Genomic DNA, 16,749 nt, shown 5'->3' with positions numbered 1-16,749 from the left:
ATTGCTCCATTTTATGCTTCTGCCCCCTTTGTCGAATATTAGATGTCCATAGAGACCTGGGCTTATTTCTGGGCTTTCTATTCTGTTCCACTGGTCTATGGGTCTGTTCTTGTGCCAGTACCAGATTGTTTTGAGTATAGTGGCTTTGTAGTAGAGTTTGATGTCCGGTATTGTGATCCCTCCTACTTTCTGTTTCTTTCTCAGAATTGCTGCGGCTATTCGAGGTTGTTTATGGTTCCATATAAATTTTTGAAATGTCTGTTCTATTTCTGTGAAATACGTCATTGGTATCTTAATAGGGATTGCGTTGAATCTATAAATTGCTTTGGGTAGTATGGACATTTTGAGGATATTAATTCTTCCAATCCATGAGCACGGTATATGCTTCCATTTATTTGTGTCTTCCTTAATTTCTTTTTTCAATGTTGTAGAATTTTCTGCATACAGGTCCTTTGTGTCTTTGGTTAAATTTATCCCTAGGTACTTTATCTTTTTTCGTGCTATATCGAATGGTATATTTTTCCTGATTTCTTCTTCTTCTATTGCATTGCTGGTGTACAAAAACGCCTTTGATTTCTGAATGTTGACTTTGTATCCTGCTGTTTTGCCAAATTAACTTATTAGGTTGAGGAGTTTTTTGATGGAGTCTACAGGGTTCTCTATGTACACTATCATGTCATCTGCAAACAAGGATAGCTTTACTTCCTCCTTTCCTATTTGGATGCCTTTTATCTCTTTCTCTTGTCTGACCACTGTGGCTAGGACTTCCAATACGATGTTGAAAAGAAGCGGTGAGCGCGGACATCCTTGTCGTGTTCCCAATCTTAGTGGGAACGCTTTCAGTTTTTGCCCGTTGAGTATGATATTGGCTGTCGGTTTTTCATATATGGCCTTTATTAGGTTGAGGAATGCCCCATTGATTCCCATTTTGCTGAGTGTTTTGATCATAAATGGGTGCTGGACCTTGTCAAATGCTTTTTCTGCATCTGTCGAGATGATCATGTGGTTTTTGTCTTTTCTTTGATTTATGTGGTGTATCACGTTTACTGATTTGCGTATATTGAACCATCCCTGCATCCCTGGGATGAATCCCACTTGATCGTGATGGATAATCTTTTGAATGTATTGCTGGATGCGGTTTGCCAATATTTTGTTGAGGATTTTAGCATCTATGTTCATCAGCGAAATTGGCCTGTAGTTTTCTTTCTTTGTAGGGTCTTTATCTGGTTTTGGGATCAGGGTGATGCTGGCCTCATAGAAGGAGTCTGGGAGTCTTCCCTCCTCTTGGATTTTTTGGAATACTCTGAGAAGGACAGGGGTTAGCTCTTCCTTAAATGTTTTGTAAAATTCTCCTGGGAAACTGTCTGGCCCTGGGCTTTTGTGTGCTGGGAGTTTCTTGATGACTGCTTCAATTTCCCCAGCTTTATCGGTCTGTTCAAGCTTTCTGTTTCTTCCTCCTTCAGTGTTGGAAGATTATACTTTTCTAAAAATTTGTCCATTTCATCAAGATTTTCAAATTTCTTGGCATATAATTGTTCATAATAGTTTCTGATGATCCTTTGTATTTCTGTGGTATCAGTTGTTATTTCTCCTCTTTCATTTCTGATATTATTAATTTGGGTCCTCTCCCTTTTTTTCTTGATGAGTCTGCTTAAAGGCTTGTCAACTTTATGAATCTTTTCAAAGAACCAGCTTCTGGATTGGTTGAGCCTCTGAATTGTCCTTTTTGTCTCTATGTCATTCAGTTCTGCTCTAATCTTGACTATTTCCTTCCTTCTACTTGCTCTGGGATTTATTTGTTGTTGTTTCTCCAGTTCTTGAAGTTGTAGTGTTAGGTCTTTTATTTGAAATGTTTCTATCTTTTTTAGGTAAGCCTGTTTTGCTATGAACTCCCTCTCAGGACCGCCTTTGCTGTGTCCCATAGGTTTTGGACTGTTGTCTGTTCATTTTCATTTGTTTCCAGAAATTTTTTGATTTCTTCTCTTATCTCATTATTGACCGATTCATTGTTTAATAGTGTAGTGTTCAGTCTCCATGAGTTTACAAGTTTTTGAAGTTTCTCTTTGAGGTTGATTTGGAGTTTCAAGGCCTTGTGGTCTGAGAAAAAGTTTGGTATTATTTCAATTTTCCTGAATTTGCTGAGGCTTGCTTTGTGTCCTATCATGTGGTCTATCTTTGAAAAACTGCCATGAGCATTTGAAAAGAATGTGTATTTTTCTTCTTTGGGATGTAAGGTTCTATATATGTCAGTTAAGTCTATTTGATTCAGTGTGTCATTCAGCGCCACAATATGTTTATTAATGTTTTGTTTGGAAGATCTGTCCATTTTTGACAGTGGGGTGTTGAAATCCCCTACTATCAGTGTGTTGCTGTCTATATCTTTTTTGAAGTCATCCAACACTTTCCTTATAAACTTGGGGGTTCCTATATTGGGAGCATATAAGTTTACAATGTTGATGTCTTCTTGATAGATTCTTCCTTTAAGTATGATAAAGTGCCCCTCTGGGTCTCTCTTTACGGCCTTTGCTTTGAAATCTACTTTGTCTGATACAAGTATGGCAACACCAGCCTTTTTCTCATGTCCATTTGCTTGGAATACTATTTTCCATCCCTTTACTTTCAATCTGTGTAGGTCTTTTGCTCTGAGGTGGGTCTCTTGTAGGCAGCATATGTGTGGGTCATGTTTTCTTATCCATTCAGCTACCCTGTGTCTTTTGATTGGGGCATTTAGTCCATTCACATTGAGAGTTATTACTGATAGAAACTTACTCATCTTTTCTCTTTGTACTTGTGTTCCTCTCTGTCTCATTCTTTTCCTTCATCTGCTTAAACCAGTCCCCTTAGCAGATCTTGGAGTGCTGGTTTGGTAGAGATGTATTCTTTTAGCTTTCTTTTGTCTGGGAAACTCCGTATTTCTCCTTCTATTTTAATGGAGAGCCTAGCTGGGTAGAGCAGCCTTGGCTGTAGGCCCTTGCTTTTCATGGCTTGGAATATTTGTTGCCATTCCCTTCTGGCTTGTACTGTTTCTGTTGAGAAGTCAGCTCCTAGGCGTATCGGGGCCCCCTTGTATGTTACTTTCTCCTTCTCCCTTGCTGCCTTGAGGATTCTCTCTTTGTCTTTGACATTTGCCATTTTAATGATGATGTGTCTTGGAGTGGACCTCCCTGGGTCCCTCTTGAGTGGGGTCCTCTGTGCCTCCTGGATCCATGAGAGCCTTTCTCTCCTCAAATTAGGGAAATTTTCCATCATTACTTTTTCGAGGAGGTTCTCTATTCCTTGCTCCTCTTCTTCTCCTTCTGGCATCCCTATTATATGGATATTATTGCGATTCAGGTTGTCCTGCATTTCCCTAAATGCTTCTTCATTCTTTTTGAGCCGTTTTTCCATTTCTTGTTCTTTCTGGGAGCTTTTTTCTACCTTGTCCTCCATCTCACTGATTCGATCCTCGGCTTCATCGAGCCTGCTTTGGATTCCTTCTACTGTGTTCTTCAGTTCAGAAATGGTATTCTTCATATCCTCTTGTGTCTTCTTGATAGTTTCTATGTCCTTTTCCAGGCTGATATAGTTTGCTGTAAGATCCTGATAGTTTCTCTGCAGTTTCTCATAGTTCTCTTTGAGCTGGCTGAGCTCATTGAGCTTCCTTAGAACCATTGTTTTGAATTCCATATCTGATAGTTCCCTTGCCTCTATTTCATTGAGCTCTCTCTGTGGGGAGTCCCCTTTTCCACTCATTTGAGGGGAACTTCTCTTTCTTCCCATTTTTGTGAGAGTCTGTTAAGTATTTTTGTCCTTTACTTTTCTTTCTGGGCTTGCCTCTGATGATGTCAGTTGTTGACCCTATAGGGCCTTGGGTTGTTTGTTTGAGCCTTTCAGGAGTCTAATGCCTGTGTCTGACTCCTGCTTGGAGCAGCTCTGTGACCCCTTCGGTCAGGGCTGGGCTATTTTTTGGGATCTCTCTGCACTCTCACGAGAGCTCCTTGAGCGCGTTCCCAGCGCGGCAGGGTCCCCCACCTGCCTGGGCTCGCATGTGTTTGCCCCAGACCAGGGGGCTTATTCGCGACCTCCCGTGCTCATCTGGCCTCCCTGGCATGCGAGCTTCGCAGCACTGGTCAGTTTAGGGTCTTCTATTGTGTGTTTTCTCCGCTTTTGGCTCTTTGGGTGCGTTGCTTGCCCTCGCCAAATGGGGACTACGGAAATGGGAGGAAATCAGCTCTAGGACTGTCTGGTTAATCCTGTTTCTGGTCTCTCCTCCAGGGTCTCTGGGCAGCTCTACTTATTTTGTGGGCCGCTCCGCAATCGCGGCAGGGAGGTCAATTTACGCCTGCCCTTGCCCCTCTGTGCAATCCCTCGCAGGCCGTTTGCTGCCAGTCTGTGTGAGGCCTTGCCGGCAGGTGCAAGCGTTCGCCAGCCCGCGTGGGCCACACACACACTCGCCAACCCTCGCCGGTCACTCGGCGCAAGTGTGCGCGCCTGCTCTGGGTGTTTTGGGGGTGTCTATGTTTGCCTTTCGGCTTTTGGCTCTTTGGGGGTGTGGCCTCTTCCCGCGCAATGGAGACTTCGGCAAGGAGAAGGAGTCGGGACTCCCCGGTTCCTCCTCCCGTTCTTTCCCCAATGCCTCCGTTTCTAGTCTCCCCTCAGGGGCCTCTGGGCAGTTCTGTGACCCCTTCAGCCGAGGATCCAACCCCTGTGCGGACTGCGTTTCAATCGCAGGCAGTCTGGTTCATGCGCGCCCCGCTTCTGCCTCTTTGGGGTCGCGCCTTTCCAGCCCACAATGGAGACTACCGAATGGGGAGGGAGTCGGGACTCCCCGGTTCCTCCTCCCGTTCTTTCCCCAACGCCTCCGTCTCCAGTCTCTCCTCAAGGCTCTCCCAGCCAGTCTGCACTCAGCCCCGTAGCTCACATGCATACAAGCTGTGTGCGGAGTGCACAAAAGGTAGGTTAACTGATTCCCTTATGCCTGAGCGAGATGGTAGCTGCAGAGTGGGAAGTGCGTTATCACCCGGGCTCCACCGGCCGCAGTGTCAGTTCTCTTCACAAAGTTTTCCTTACCAGTCTTTTCCCAGGCACCAGCCCACCCTGCTGCCGCCTGTACCCAGCGTTCAAGGAGGGTGGCTGCTGCTGCAACTTTTGCGTTTGCCCTTTAAATGTCTTTTTGCATCCCCAGCCACTTGTCTCTGGCAGAGAGCGCCCCTAAGCTTTTTGGGGTTGCGTTTTGTCTGTATTTTCTCGGCTTTAGCTGCTGTAGTTTAGGGGTTCCTGTTTATGATTCAGACCCCGTTCTTCTCGTGGGGACGCTAACTGGCCGTTTCAATGTCCCTCTGGTGCCAGTGCCCGTGGGCACCCAGCCCACCCTCTCGAGCCTCCACCACAATTCTCACCCGTTGGGATGTGTGAGTCGAATCCACTCTCCGCGGCACCAAGGCTCCTCTCCCACTATCGCTCCACTGCTTTCCAGGTGATTACTCCATTATTTAGTTGCAATTCCAGTTTGGTTTTGGGAGGAGGTCAGCCTGACTCCCTTTCACTCCTCCGCCATCTTTCGAAAACCCTGATAGCACTATCTTACAGAATTTTCATAAGGGTTAAATGCGTTAATATGTTAAATGAGTAAATAAATGCTTAGAAGAGGACCTGACATATAGTAAGCACTTAACTTTTCTTTACAACTACTATTCTTGCTCCCCTCTTCCCTCCTTCCATTTTTCTTCTCCTCCTTTCATTCCTCCTCCTCTCCCTCCTCCTCCTCCTCTCCCCACTTGAGTTAAAATGCTGTATATTGCATGATGCTAGAAAATACAGACAGGTAATTTAATGAGCTCAGAAAACAAATCAATGAACAAAATTATTGGTTTACCAAAAAGATTGAAACAGTAAAAGATAACCAAACGAACTCTGGAGATGAATAATTCATTAATAGAGGTCAAGAATGATCTAGTGAGCATAAAAGACAGAGTGGACCTGATGGGGGAAAGGAATAGTGATCTTGAAGATAGAAATGTAGAAATGATGTAGAGGGAAGAAGAGAAAGGCTTGAGCATTAAAAAATGAAAGAACTCTACTAGAACTTTCTGACCCTTTCAGAAAGAGCAATATAAGAATAATGAGCATACGGGAGAACAAGAGAAGGAGAAGAGCACAGAGAGCCTGTTCAAATAATTGATGAGACTTCCCAAGCTGATGGAAAGAACTAGATCCTCAAATATAAGTGGTAAACAGAAAACCTAATTACCTTCAAGGCTCATTGTATTAAAACTGTAAAAAAAATTAATGCCAAAGAAAGCATTCTCAAGGCAGCTAGGGAGAAGAAAGAAGGGAAAAGAAAGAAGAGAAAAGACTTCCACTCAAGGTGGAGGCATATGTAAACACGGATCACCAGCGAGAATAGTAGTTGTAAAGAAAAGTTAAGTGCTTACTATATGTCAGGTACTCTTCTAAGTATTTATTTACTCATTTAACATATTAATGCATTTAACCCTTATGAAAATTCTGTAAGATAGAAAGAAGGGAAAAGAAAGAAGGGAAAGGACTTCCACTCAAGATGGAGGCATATGTAAACACGGATCACCTCCTCTCAAACCCACATCAAAATTACAACTAAATTATAGAACATCCATCACTCAGGACTGTCATAAATTGAATTGAATGGCATTAGAGAAACCACACGCATCTAGATGAGTAGGAGAGTAGAGATATGGAGATGCAGGTACGTGGAAAGGGCTATTCCAACAACCATATGTGATGGGTAAAAATTCAGGAGGGATATCTCAAAACCGAGGAGTCCCAGCCCCACACCAGGCCCCTCAGCCCAGGGATCCAGTACCAGGAAGACAGGTTGCCATAACTTATGGCTGCAATAACATGTTGAGATTGAGTCAGTGGAAGAAACTTCTAAAGTCCCAGGCTGTTCCTCTTATAGAACCCACACTCATCTTAGACTCACTCCCTTTGAGCTCCAGCAGTGGGATAGCAGCTTGAAATGCACCAGTGGTGTATGGGAAGGAATGAAGTGTCTGGCATCAAGGTGAGAGTTGAGGGACAACTTTCTCCTAGACAGAAAAGTGGGCAGAGGACTTTGTCCCTTTTCTGAACACCCTTCCTACAGAGCTACAGAGTAGGTAAGCAGGTGCCATATCTGAGACTCCATCAACTTGGCTAACACTGTTTGCCCTGCCCTGGAAATTCCCCAAGGCTCTGCCCATCCCAATTATGATCTTTTCTGTATGAATGGCTGGTCATGGCTCATGCTAATAACTTCCTAAATCTTCTCAAACAAGCAAGAACTATCCTCTGTGAGTCCCCAGCCTCCATACCTTTTGCTAAGTGGCCTGAGGTCTGGCATTAGCAGCAGCCAGCCTTGGTTCACAGCTTGGCTTTGCCTCAGAACCTCCAAGCCCAACACAATTAACACACATCTCACATTGCTTAATAATTCATGCAGGGTAGTCCTAGGAAGAACATAGGTGGGGGCTGACCTTGGCCTGCATCACCAGGGAAACCCCAGAACTTGCACACCCATTGGACAACTATAGACCAAGTCAGAGCACCACCACCCTGCCCCGGCACAGCTGATCCTCTGTGGATTGTGGACGTTGGTGGTCAGTGGTCACAGCCAGTCCTTGCAGTTGACTGGCCCAGGTAAATCCCTCCCATTGACCAGCCCACATTAAGGGTGCACCTCAAGTTCCCAGCTTGGGTGATAGGGGAGGCTGTGCCACCAGACCCTATAGGACACCTACTATATTAGGTCACACTACTAAGACAGGGAATCATAGCAACTCTACCTAATACATAGAAACAAGCACAGAGAGGCTACCAAAATGAGGAGACAAAGAAACATGGCCCAAATGAAAGAACAGATCAAAACTTGAGAAAAGAACTACACAAAATGAAGATAAGCAATCTGTCAGATGCAGAGTTCAAAATATTGGTTGTAGGATGTTCTAGAAACTTCGTGAGGATCTCAGCAGCATAAAGACAGAAGAATACACTAATTGAAATAAAGAACAATTTAGAGGGAAACAACAGTAAAGTGGATGAAGCTGAGAGTCAAATTAATGATTTAGAACATGAAGCAAAAAACGACCAGTCAGAACAAGAAGAAGAAAAAAGAATAAAAAAAGTGAGGATCGTGTAAGCTGCCTCTGGGACAACTTCGAGCTTTCCAACATCCACATCATAGGGATGCCAGATGGAGAAGAGAAAGAGCAAGAAATTGGAAAGCTATTTGAAAAAATAATGAAAGAAAACGTCCCTAATTTGGTGAAGGAAACAGATGTGCAAGTCCAGGACACACAGAGAATCCCAAACAAGATGGACACAATGAGGCCCACTCTAAGCCACAGGACAATTAAAAATGTCAAAGGTTAAAGATAAAGAGAGAATCTTAAAAGGAGCAAGAGAAAAGCAGTTAGCCACCCACAGGTCACTAACCTACTGCGAGCTGATTTCTCAAAAGAAATTTTGCAGGCTATAATGGATTGGCAAGATATACTCAAAGTCATAAAAAGCAGGAGGCTACAGCAAAGATGGCTGTACTCAGCAAAATTATCCTTTAGAATTGAAGAACAGATAAAGAGCTTCCAAGACAAGAAATTACTAAAGTATTTCATCATCACCAAAACATTGTTATATGAAATGTTAAAGGAACTAATTTAAGGAAAAAAATCAAAACTATGAACAATAAAATGGCAATAAATACATATCTATCAAAAATTGAATCAAAAAGCAAACTAAGCAAACAAGAACAGAGACAGAATCTTGGAATTGGAGGTATTTTGATGGTTGCTAGATGGGAAGGGGTTGTAGGAGAATGGGTGAAGAGGTGAGGGGATAAGAAGTACAAATAGGTAGTTGCAAAATAGCCATGGGGTCTATGGCCATACCACCCTAAATGCACCAAATCTTGTCAGAATAGCCATGGGGTTGTAAGGTGCAGTATTGAAAATAGAGTAGCCAAAGAACTTATACACATGACCCATGGACATGAACAATGGTGTGAGGATTGTCTAAGAGAGCGCGGGGTGCTGGGTAGAGAGGAGGAAAGTAGGCAAAATTGGGACAACTGTAATGCATAATCAAAAAATATAATTAAAAGTAAAATAGAAATAAAAAAGAAAGTAACCCACAAAGGAAAGCACATTAGGTGATCATTGGACTTCTCAGCAGGAACTCTAAAGCTAAAAGAGAGTGGAATCAAATATTCAAACTACTAAAAGAGAGAAATTACCAGCCAAGAATAATCTATCCTGCAAAGTTATCCTTTAAATATGAAGGAGAAATAAAGACTTTTTCAGACATATAGAGCTCAGTTCTTTGGATGCAAATTCGATTGCTAGTCAGGGCACAGGCCTAGGTTGCAGGTTTGGTCCATAGTCAGGGCATGTACGATAGGCAACTGATTGATGTTTCTCTCTCACATAGTTTCTCTCTCTCTCTAATTCCCTCCCTTTGCTCTCTCTAAAATCAATAGACATCCCCAATAGGAAGAGTGTTATAAATTTTTTTTAAATTAAAAAAGAAGAAACTCAGACCGGTGTGCCACTTTTGGCTGGGTATCAACCTGCAAAGCAAAACATTGCTGGTTTGATTCCTGGTCAGGGTACATGATTGAGGGTTTGGTCCTCAATCAGATGTGTACAAGAAGCAACTGATTGAAGTGTCTCTCTCAAATTGATGTTTCTACCTCTTTCTTTCCCCCTTCCTCCTCCTTTCTCTAAAAATAAATAAATAAAACCTTTAAAAAGAAGAACAATAATAAAAGGTCACAAAACTACTAGTAAGATCACCAGCAAACTTACAACATAAACAGGAATAGTTTGTGACAACAAAAATATAAAGGGGTGAAGGTCTGAATTTGCAAATGAGGATGGAGATCAGATGCATTCAATAGAAAAGGGACTATGTACATATGAACATCCATTTTTCATAAAGCTAAAAGTAACCACACCAATTCCCCCCCAAAAAATATGAATCTCATAGTTTTATAAAAGAGGTAACAGGAGATAGAAGTCTGGAGTACCACCAAACAAACAACACACAGGAACACAAAGGAAAAGAACCAATAGAGGCACAGAGGTACCAGAAAACAAAAGATAGAATAGTTATAAGGAATTGTCGGACATCAATAATTACCCTAAATATAAATCAACTGACCTCACCAATAAAGAGCCACAGAGTAGCAGATTGGATCAAAAAACAAGCCCCAACCATATGCTGCCTTCAGGAGACACATCTACTCTGCAAAAAACAATACTAGACTCAAAATGAACAGGTGGATGATGATTCTCCAAAAAAATAACAGAAAAAGCAAGTGGAGCCATACTTTTATTTGACAAAACAGATTTCAAGATAACAAAAGTAACAGGAGACAGAGATGGACATTTTATAATGATAAAGGGGATACTACACAAAGAAGACATAACACTTCTCAATATATATGCACCCAATCAGGGAGCACAGAAATATATAAAGTGATAAACAGAACTAATGGGAGAAGCTGACAAAACTACAACTATAGTTGGAGACCTCCATTGACAGCTCTAGACAGATAATACAAACAGAAAATCAAAAATAAATAGCATTCTTAAATGATACATAAAACCCAATGGACATAATCTCCATTTACAGAGCGTTTCATCCCAGAAAATCAGATTACACATTCTTCTCCAGTGCACATGGAACATTTTCAAGGATGGACCATATGTTCAGTCACAAAAATAGCCTCCACAAATTCAGGAAGATTGAAATCATACCAAGAATATTCTCTGATCACAATGATCTGAAATTAGAAATCAACTGCATAAAAGAAGTAAGGATACCCATAGATATGTGGAGATTAACACACTACTAAAAAATGACTGGGTCAAAGAAGAAATTAAAAGTGAGGTAAAAAAATAGAGAGAGACAAATGAGAATGACAAGATAACATATCAAAACTTCTGGGATGCAGTGAAAGCAATAGTAAGAGGGAAGTTTATATCATTACAGGCCTATCTCAAAAAACAAGAGAAATCCCAAGATAACAGCCTAACATTATATCTTAAAGAACTAAAAAAGGAAGAAGAAAAGCAACCCAAAGTCAGCAGATGAAATAATAAAAATTAGAGCAGAATTAAATGAAATAGAGAACAAAAAGACTATACAAAAATTAATAAAACAACAAGCTGGTTCTTTGAAAAGATTAATAAAAATGGCAATACCACTACAGAAGACTCACTACAGAAGAAAAGAGAAAATCTCATATAAACAAAATCAGAAATAAAGGAGTAGAAGTTATCACAGATATCTCAGATATGCAATGGATCATACTGGAATACTATTAAAGACTATATGACATCAAATTAAGTAACCTAGAAGATAAGTTCCTAAAAATATATAACTTTTTTAGACTGAATCATAAAGAATTAAAAAAATTTAAATAGACTGATCAACAGTGAGAAAATTGAAACAACTACTCAAAGAGTCCCAGAAAATAAAAATCCAGGACTAGATTGTTTTACTATTGCATTGTACCAAACATTCAAGGAGAAGTAATACTTATCCTTCTCAAACACAACAAAAAATTAAAGAAGAGGTAATATTTATTAAAAACATTTTATGAGGCCAACATAACCCTGATACCAAAACCTGGCAAGGATAACATCAAAAGAGAAAACTGTAGAACAATATCTCTGATGAACACAGATGCAAAAATCCTAAACAAAATACTAGCAAATTGAATAAAAGAATACATTAAGAAACACATCACAATCAAGTGAGGTTCATTCCAGGATATGAGGATGGTGTAGTGTACCCAAGTTGATCATGTAATATACTACATTAACAAAACAAAGGATAAAAATTTTACAGATCATATAACCTTATCGATACAGAAAAAACATTTGAAAAGACAAAACATCCATTTATGATTAAAACACTCAATATAATGTGTGTATAAGGAAAATACCACAACATAATAAAGGCCTTACCCTCATGACATACCCTCAGCCCATATCATACTCAATGGTGAAAACTCAAAGCTTTTCCTTTAAAACCAGGACCAATACAAGGGTTCCTACTCTCACCGCTCTTACTCAACATAGTTCTGGAAGTCCTAGCCAGAGCAATCAGGCGAGAGAAAGAAATAAAAGGCATCCAAATTAGGAAAGAAGAAGGAAAAGTGTCACTTTTTGCAGATGACACTATTCTGTATATAGAAAACCCTAAAGACTCCACCAAGAAAATATTAGAAACAATAAGCAAATTCAGAAAAGTGGCAGTATTCAAAATCAATGTAAAAAATCCAGTATTCTCCTATATACAAATAATAAAACTTCAGAAAAAGAGATGAAAAAACAATTCCTTTTGTTATTGCAACCAAAAGAATAAAATACTTAAGAATAAACTTAACAAAGGATGTAAAGGACTTATATACTGAAAACTGCAAAACATTATTAAAGGAGATTGAAGAAAACATAATGAAATGGAACAATATTTTCTATTCATGGATTGAAATAATCAACAGAGTTAAAATAGTCATATTACCCAAAGCAATATATAGATTTAATGCAGTCCTCATCAAAATCTCAATATCATTTTTTTTAAAAAATAGAACAAAAATTGCCATATTTGTATCGAACCACAAAAGATGCCAAAGAGCCGAAGCAATCCTGAGAAGTAAAATGAAGCCAGATGTATCACACTATCACTTCAGTTTTTTCCTTTTTTCTCTGTGTTTGGCTCTTTTGTTTTATTTTTCTTTTTTCAATACATATTTTATTGATTATGCTATTACAGTTGACCCATTTTTTTCTCCTCTTTAGTCTCTTCCACCCTGCAACCCCCTCCACCAGCATTCCCCCTCCTCAGTTCATGTCCGTGGGTCATACATATAGACTCTTTGGCTTCTCCATTTCCCATATATTCTTAACATCACTCTGTCTGTTTCGTACTCACCAATTATGCTTCTTATTCCCTGTTCCTTTTCTTCCATTCTCCCCCCTTCTTCTCCCCTCTGATCTCCATTTCTGTGATTCTGTTCCTGTTCTAGTTGTTTGTTTAGTTTTTTTTTTTTTTAGGTTCAGTTGTTGATAGTTGTGTGTGTTGTCATTTTACTATTCATAGTTTTTGATCTTTTCTTAGGTAAGTCCCTTTAACATTTCAAATAGTAAGGGCTTGGTGATAATGAACTCCTTTAACTTGACCTTATCTGGGAAGCACTTTATCTGTCCTTCCATTCTAAATGATAGATTTGCTGGATAGAGTAATCTCGGATGTAGGTCCTTGCCTTTCATGACTTTGAGTACCTCTTGCCAGCTCCTTCTTGCCTGCAAGGTTTCTTATGAGAAATCAGCTGATAGTCTTATGAGAACTTCTTTGTAGGTAACTGTCTCTTTTATCTTGCTGCTTTTAAGATTTTTTTCCCTTATCTTTAATCTTGGGTAATGAAATTATGATGTGCCTTGGTATGTGCTTCCCTTGGTCCAACTTCTTTGGGACTCCCTGAGCTTCCTGGGTCTCCTGGAAGTCTATTTCCTTGGCCAGATTGGAGAAGTTCTCCTTCATTATTTTTTCAATTACGTTTTCAATTTCTTGCTCTTCCTCTTCTCCTTCTGGCACCCCTATGATTCGGATGTTGGAACATTTAAAGTTGTCCCAGAGGTTCCTAAGATGAGGTTCCTCTCCTCATCTTTTTGAATTCTTGTTTCTTCATTCTGTTCTGGTTGGATGTTTATCTCTTCCTTCTGCTCCAAATCATTGATTTGAGTCCTGGTTTCCTTCCCTTTACTCTTGGTTACCTGCATATTTTTCTTTGTTTCACTTTGTGCAACCTTCACTTTTTCTTCCATTTTGCTACCATACTCAACCATTTCTGTGAGCATCCTGATTACCAGTGTTTTGAACTCTGCATCTGATAGGTTGGCTATCTCTTCATCACTTAGTTATATTTTTCTGGAGTTTAGATCTGTTCTTTCATTTGGGCCATATTTCTATGTCTCAGTGCTCCTGTTACATTGGAAAGGGTGGATCCTTAGGTATTCACCAGGCTGGAGCAACCCACACGGCGTTGTGGCACTGTATGTGGGGGAAGGGTCAGAGAACGTATAGTGCCGCTTGCTTGGCCCTCGCCCTGCTTTCAGTCACTTTCCCTGCTACCCACAAGCAAATCAGGCCTTTCTGGTGCTGATTACTGGGTATGTGGGTTTGCATACATTCTGAGACCCTGTGGCTCCCTCCTACGAACTCTCCTGTGAGACTGGGTGTTTCTTCTGCCACCACAACCTACAGAGATTTTTACAATCAGAGGTGTTGACGCTTTCTTTTCCCACACTGGAACCCTGGATTACATGGTCTGTCTTGCTCCCCGGCTGTTCCTCCTGGTTTATCTGCACGTAAATGCTGGACTGCCCCATCTTCCAACTGCTGCCTTGCAAGGTCTGCTCTCCTCCGCCCTCCTCAGCTGCTGCCTGTCTCCATCCCTCCTAATGGTCTGGAAGAATGTTTCTTCTTTAACTCCTTGGTTGTCAGACTGCTATACAGTTCAATTATCTGGTAGTTCTGGTTATTTTTTGTTTTTAAATTTGTTGTTGTCCTTCTTTTGGGTGTGCTAGGAGGCAAAGTATATCTACCTATGCCTCCATCTTGGCCAGAAGTCTGGGGAAATAATTTTTGACAGAGCCACAAAAATGCAATGGAGAAAAGAAAACATCTTCAATGTACGGTGCAGGGAAAGTTGGAAAGCTACATGCAAAAACATAAAACTAGATTATAGTTGGTCCTCATGCTCAAAAACTAATTTAAAATGGATCAAATATTTAAATATAAGATTTGAAACAGTAAATTGCATAGAAGAAAACATAGGTACTAAACGTAAGGACCTTGGTCATAGAGAACATTTCATGAGTTTGGCCCCAAAGGCAAGGGAAGTAAAGGTAAAAATAAACAAATGGAACTATATCAAACTAAAAAGCTTTTGCACTGCAAATGATACCACTTACAAACTCAAAGGGCAACCAACCAAATAAGAGTTCACATTTGCAAACAGATACCCTGACAAGTGGTTCATATCCAAAATATGTACAGAACTCCTACAGCTCAATGGCAAACAAAAATTCCAATAGAAAAATGGGCAGAGGACCTGAACAGATGCCTCTCCCAAGAAGACATATAAATGGCCAACTGACATATGAAAAGATGTTCAACTTTACTTGTAATAGGGAAAGGCAAATCAAAACTACAATGAGATATCACCTAACACCTGTTAGAATTGTTATTATGAACAAGGCAGTTAAAAACAAGTGTCAGAGAGGTTGTGGAGAAAAAGGAACCCCCATTCATAGTTGGAGGGAATGTAAACTGGTACCACCATCTTGGAAAGCAGTATGGTGCTTCCTGAAAAAATTAAGAATAGAGTTACCATATGACCCAGCAACCCCTCTTCCAGGTATATACTTGAAGAACCTGAAAACATTTTTCACAAAATTATGTGCACCCCTATGTTCATTGCAGCATTACTCATGGTGACCAAGATGTGGAGACAACAGAAGTGTCCATCAATAGAGGACTCCATAAACAAAAAGTGATACACATAGACTACGGAATACTACTCAGCCATAAAAAAAAGAAACACTGTTGTTTGCAACAACATGGAGGGACCTTGACAATATTATGTTAAGCAAAATGGGTCAGTCACAGAAAGCTAAGAACATATGATTTCCCTCATACATGTGATATAAAACTGGAACTCATAGACACAGACAGCAGTATGGTGGTTACCAGAGGGAAGGGAGTGGGGAGTGGGGTATTAAAGAGTAAAGGAGGCCAAAAATAGGTGATAGAAGATGGTTTGACTGTGGGTGGTGCACACACAATGCAATATACAAGTTATATATTATAGAAATATACACTCAAAACTTATATGATCTTATTAACCAATGTCACCCCAATACCTTTAATAATAGAAAAGAGCAAAATTCAGAAATGTCACCTTTCTGCTATATAACTTTTCAGTGCTAGAGTTGGAAACCCAAGTTTTTAACATTAAAGCAAATAGTAAGAACCTGACATTCTGGGGAAATAAAAGAAAAAAATAGAAAACCCAGAACTAGACCCACACTTATATGGTCAATTAATCTATAACACAGGAGAAAAGAAAAGATACTATCTTCAATAAATGGTGTAGGGAAAAGTGAACAGCTACCTGCAAAATAGTAAAGCAGGATGACTTTTTTATACCATGTACAGGGATAACCTCAAAATAGATTAAAGACATAAATGTAGGACCAGAAACCATAGAACTCCTAGAAGAAAACATAGGCATTAAAATTTTTAACATTGGCCTAGGTAGTATCTTTTTGGATATGTCTCCACAGGCAAGGACAACAAAAGCAGAAATAAACAAATGGAATTACATCGAACTGAAAAGTTTTTGCATAGTGAAAAAAATCATCAACAAATGACATATCTGATAAAGGGTTAATATTTAAAAATATATAAAGTACGCATGCAACTTAACATCAACAAATACAAGCAATTCAATTAAAAAATGGGGACCCAAATAGACATTTTTACAAATAAGAAATACAGATGGCTAGCAGAAACATGAAAAGATGTTCAACATCATTAATCATCAGGAAAATACAAATCAAAACCACAATGAAATATCACCTCACACCTGTCAGACTGGCTATTTTCAAGAAAATAACAAATAACAAATGTTGATAAATAGGTGGGACCCCATGCATTGCTGGTAGGATTGTAAGTTGGCATAAC

At 39.9% G+C, this 16,749-nt stretch overlaps 1 protein-coding gene across 6 annotated transcripts in view; it reads right to left on the bottom strand.

Annotated features, from left to right (window-relative positions):
* The window catches only part of LOC129062729 (glycine N-acyltransferase-like), a 35,153-nt gene that overhangs the window by 10,944 nt on the left and 7,460 nt on the right, over window positions 1-16,749 (bottom strand). For 4 of the 6 annotated variants that reach the window (XM_054563756.1, XM_054563759.1, XM_054563760.1 and 1 more), the window contains exon 1: window positions 5,379-5,519. The exons of the other annotated variants lie outside the window; for them this stretch is intronic. The gene's annotated coding sequence lies outside the window, so the exon portion shown is untranslated. Of the gene's footprint in view, window positions 1-5,378; window positions 5,520-16,749 lie in introns of those variants that run through there. 6 annotated transcript variants of the gene reach the window in all.

The sequence above is a fragment of the Pteronotus mesoamericanus genome, unplaced genomic scaffold (genome assembly GCF_021234165.1).
Source record: "Pteronotus mesoamericanus isolate MK-2021 breed Mesoamerican mustached bat unplaced genomic scaffold, CSHL_Meso_final scaffold_83, whole genome shotgun sequence".
NCBI lineage: Eukaryota > Metazoa > Chordata > Mammalia > Chiroptera > Mormoopidae > Pteronotus > Pteronotus mesoamericanus.
Note: the sequence above shows the minus strand (reverse complement) of the source record. Positions and strands in the feature narration are given on the sequence as shown.